Consider the following 4,707-nt stretch of genomic DNA (forward strand, 5'->3'; position numbering starts at 1 on the left):
CTGTAGCTGAAACTCATATTTTCTCTGAATCCATAAACTAGTCTTGCTCCACATTTCCCTTAGGCAGGTTAAATGATTCTACTTCTTTTAACTACCTGTTTCTAGCTCTGTCTTCGGCCAGCTGTATGACTCCGCTCTGAGCTGGCTGTGAGCTTTGTGGTTCTATTCTCTGGGACAGTTTGGAAACATACCCACACCAGCTGGCCCTCACATCCCCCCGACCCCACCAAATTAAAAAAACAAACAAAAAAAACAACTCACATATTCCCCCAGACTAACAGGAGGACTTCCCTGTTAGTCTCACAGGAGGTCTCAGCATGTGGCATTTATTTCGTATGTATTAGTACAAGGAATCATCTGTGGGTTTCTTTGGCCATGCTATTGAGCAAATGAAATTCTAAGATAGTCAAAAGTTTAGTGAATTGACCAGAAGACTCTTAGCCACCTAAGGCAGTAATGAAATAAAAACATGTCTTTCAAGAAAACATGGGCTGTGACCACACCTAGCGAAGGAACCTCTACAATTCTTGGCAACACGGCGATTTAACGTCGTTGACTGTGTCCTATAAATGATGATGAGTCCAAGGGCTGGTCCTGCTGGGCGTACAGAGAGGACGTAAGAAGAAGGAAAGCTTTCCTTACAAGTCGAAAGTAAATGCAGGTCGACTGATAATCGTTTCTATGGAGTTCAGATATGACGAATTAAAGATACTGGTTTCATGAGCTCAGGCTTTTTGATCCCTTCATTGAACTTCTCATTCAAAACATGTGTTCGAACACAGCTTTCAACAACTCGACTTCTAAAATAATACCATAAAAGCAGAAGAGTGACCAAATCTACACGTGTCTGCACTACAGGAGGAATCGTCACCAGTTACGAACGGGAAATGCAGGGGTCCCAGCACGCTTGTTACAGATCTTACTGGGGAGGTGTGGTGGTGTGGGGCGGGGCATGAAAATGTCACCAAGGAGAAGGAAAGCCCAGGCATGATGAAAGATGCAGCCCAAACCAGAGCTGGAGAAGCTACCTTTTTGTTAATGAAATCTGCACGTGTCCCGTGCCATTTACGGGCACCACCTGAGCCCCTTTACCTAGCCCTTCTATGTGATCTCCACCTGCAGCCTAAGGCAAAGACGCCCAACTTACGGGGTGCAGGCCAGGTATTTCAGTCACTAAGTGTCATTTCAGTGGGGCCGAGAGACATCAACAATAACAAAAGTGGATTTCTCACATTTATGACTGTGGCTTTGCATAGGTCCGGGTTCAAAAGTCTGGTTGGACTGTGTGTTAACGCGAATCTGAATTCTTATCATACCAGAGTAGCCAGATCTCAGGGGGGTAAAACTCCAACTTCTGGGATGGGCAGTTCCCTCTATTAATGGCCACTTTCTATGGCCGCCTGTGTACACACTGCCCAGTCAGGTTCCGATGTGGCAGTGTGCACCTGCGCTAAGCACTGCCACCCACCCACTCGTCAGAGTGACCATCCACAGTCTGACACAATTTAATTCGACCTGCATATTCACCAGCTGCCCAATTAAAGACGGATTCGTCCGGACCAAATGATTCATCTTGCACAAAGTGCATCACAGGACGAAGGGAAATTCTAGGTGTTTGAATTTGTTTCCCAAAGAATTTCTGTGAACCCAGTTCATTTTTTCTCAACAGGAAGTCATATGGACTTGGGAAATGATAAAATGTATGCAAAATGAGAGCTGAAGATGATAAGATAGAGGTCAAATACGCAAATAAACCCATGCACAGAGACAGAAATAATACATTTTGAGACATTTTCACAAAAAGTTGCCCCTTAGAGAAGAAATTATATTTCTTTATCCAAATTACCAGATTCAATTCACTTTGTAGAATATTCAAAATACTGACATTCCCTCTCATTTTTATTATAAAATTGGACTTGTATGTCTCTAGAACAAGTACTGGACCCAGAAAAATAAAGATGCGGCAGAACATACCCCCAAAAAGCACACATTTAAAGGTAAGATTATTTTTTTATTGCTAAATTATTAAAACTACTCAAAATAAGTTATGGAATATGAATGCAAAACGGTCAGAGTTATTTTTATATTTGGCATAATAGCTAAGAAGCTTCAAAAGAAAAGCAATATTTTAACAGAACAAAACAAACGAGACAGCACAGTCACTCGGCTTCTGTCAAGCTTTCTCGCTCATATTCTGTAAGGAGTGGATATACAAGCTGCCTTTTTTAAAAGTCAGCCTACTGTGGAAGCTCATGGCTTTTGGAAATGGATGGCTGACCTTGGTTAAAGCCTAGAGGAGATGTAGACTTTTGATTCAAAATGCAAGTGGATAGCCAGAGGGCCATCCGGCCACAGACAGAACTGCAGCCGAGCAAGGGTTGCGCACACTAGGGTTGGGAAAGAAGTCCACTTGGCCGGGAGCTGAGGCTGGAGTCAGAGCAAACAAGATTGCGGCAAATGTCAGGGTCCAGATAACCATCGAATACACGAGAATTCAAAATACGTTGTTTACGTGGCCTCTCTTCCCCAAGCGAAGGAGAAGTTCCACGTGGGCAGGGACTTTAATTCGGTCACTGCCGTACCCCCCCGCTTCTGGAACAGTGCCCGGCTCCTGGAAGTTTCTCCATCAATATCTGATGAGGGAAGGAGCATAAACTACGTTTCAGAAGACAGATTGGTCAGAGGAAATAAAATTCCACAGCTATGAAACGCGCGCCCACGCGGTGCTGTGCCAAGTGTCCGTGCGTAACGTGAAATAACTGTTCCACAGGACGGCAAGGCCGTGAGAATTAAACGTTAGGATGTCAGACCCCAGGGCCCCATTTGGAACTTGCTGAATCAAAATCCTGGGCCAGGAACCCCGAACTACCTTTCTAAGCAACTACCCAGGTAAGTCTCCTGCTTGCCGAAGCTTGGGTTCTACTAAAGGAGAGTTTTGTAGACGTGTAAAAAGAAGTTTTATTATATCTATTTTTAAGGAAAGTAACTTGTCCAACACTGCACAGCAAGAACCTCGGGGGATTCCAAGCCAGGCTGAAGTCCTGAGGCCACTTGTCACAGAAAAGGGACATTCAGTATCACCTGTCTTCAGGAATTGTATATAGAGTCTGTTTCTGATTGGTAGAATCTGTCAAGAGGAATTTCTGGGAATCAAGATTTGAAGTGTTAATTATACATGCTTAGACCTAGACCTGGAGTGTCTAAGTCACCTATCACTTTGACAATCCTGCTAGGAAAGGCCAAGCGCTGGGTGAAGTGGTTTGTCTGGGGCAGAAGTAGAAAACTCGGGTGCACAGGGGTGGGGAGGGGAGGGCGACAGGGGAGGTGCAGACCATCTAACCCCACAAGGCTGCTCGGCTCCAGCCTGCCGGCTTGCCGGGTTGTTTCAAAGAGAAGCCAAAAGTCCAGCTTCTGTGAAACACCCTGATTTCTAAATACAGATAACTATCAGAAGTTTCAAACACACCTTGAAGGCCCACGGAACAGGTCTGGAAAATACCCAGAGGTACTTGCTGGGGCCCGCTGCCTGCTTCTCAGGTCTGGAGGATGCAACCCTGAGAGTTAAGCTACACCAACCAGAACCGCACCAACCAGAGCCGTGGGACAGGCCAACTGTTCCACGCGATGAAACCCGCATCTCGTCGTGGTCTGATTGATTCCACAGAGGTCTATCAGATGTGGCCCGAATCAGGCCAAATCTTTGTAAATTGAATTGGGCCTTTCTATTAACTTGCCATTGTAGGGTTGCTTCATTCTGCTTTTGGAGTGATCTTCGGTTGGCGTTGGGCAATTTTAAATTTATGATTCCCGTGCCTTTCGGCTTTTCTGAAAGGCAAAGGGGGTAAAGGCTCAGGGGGAAGCAGTTCAGCTTCGTGATAACGCGTTGGGGAAACTTCCTAACTGGGACTTCCCTGTACTGAAGCGCTAGAGATGCTGTTTCAGAGAAATTCTGTCTCTCACAAAAAGACCCCATTATGTGTGATTTACATGATGCAATGGTCTGCAACAGCTAAGTTTAGGACAACTAATGGTTTTTTTGTGTCCCTGCATGAGAGTGATTTTGTAACGTTAATTCACGTACAAGGACTCTGAAGTAGCCAGCGAGTTTGTTGTTTTTCACACTTCCAGTCTGAGGAATACGCCATTCTTTCTTTCGGTGCTGGCACTGCTTTAGGGAACATTTCCATATCTCCTTGATGGCAGGGGTAACAAGATCCCTCCCTCTCCCTCTGTACCTTCTTTTTTTTTGCAACGTGTACGTAAGAATTTCATGTTATCAAGGGAGGCGTCTTAACCGACCAAAGCAGAAACCATCATGAAACCGAGTCCCCACCATGTCACAACGTCACCGGCTTGACGGCGAGGACGCGACGAGGACGCAGCGCGGACGCACACGCAGCAGTGCGGCCGGAGGGGGGCGGCGGGGAAAGGAGGGCCCGCGGGGAGTCCCCACCGCGGGTCCCCGCCGCGGGCCTGCGCGACGGCCACGCTCTCGCGCTCATCGCCACGGCCCTATGTTTTTACTGTAGTTTTCCCCCCGTAAGACGAAGGCGCATCAAGGGAGTCGGGTGGACTTTGTGAGACGCCTCCCCGCTCCGGAAGTGTGACGGGGCCGAGGTCCCTGAGCCACGGCCACCAGGGAGAGGCGCCGGACCCGCCCCCGCGCCGTCGCCGCCGGGGGCCGGGCGGTGGGCGGGGCCGAGCGGG

General features: G+C 47.4%; 1 protein-coding gene across 1 annotated transcript in view; it reads left to right on the forward strand.

Annotated features, from left to right (window-relative positions):
* Positions 1–2,395: 2,395 nt before the first annotated feature.
* The window catches only part of LOC120602326 (uncharacterized), a 36,809-nt gene continuing 34,497 nt past the window's right edge, over positions 2,396–4,707 (forward strand). Inside the window, exon 1 of the transcript XR_005652694.1 lies at positions 2,396–2,889. The gene's annotated coding sequence lies outside the window, so the exon portion shown is untranslated. The remainder of the gene's footprint in view (positions 2,890–4,707) is intronic.

The sequence above is a fragment of the Pteropus medius genome, unplaced genomic scaffold, assembly GCF_902729225.1.
Source record: "Pteropus medius unplaced genomic scaffold, Ma_sr-lr_union100, whole genome shotgun sequence".
Classification (NCBI taxonomy): Eukaryota; Metazoa; Chordata; class Mammalia; order Chiroptera; family Pteropodidae; genus Pteropus; species Pteropus medius.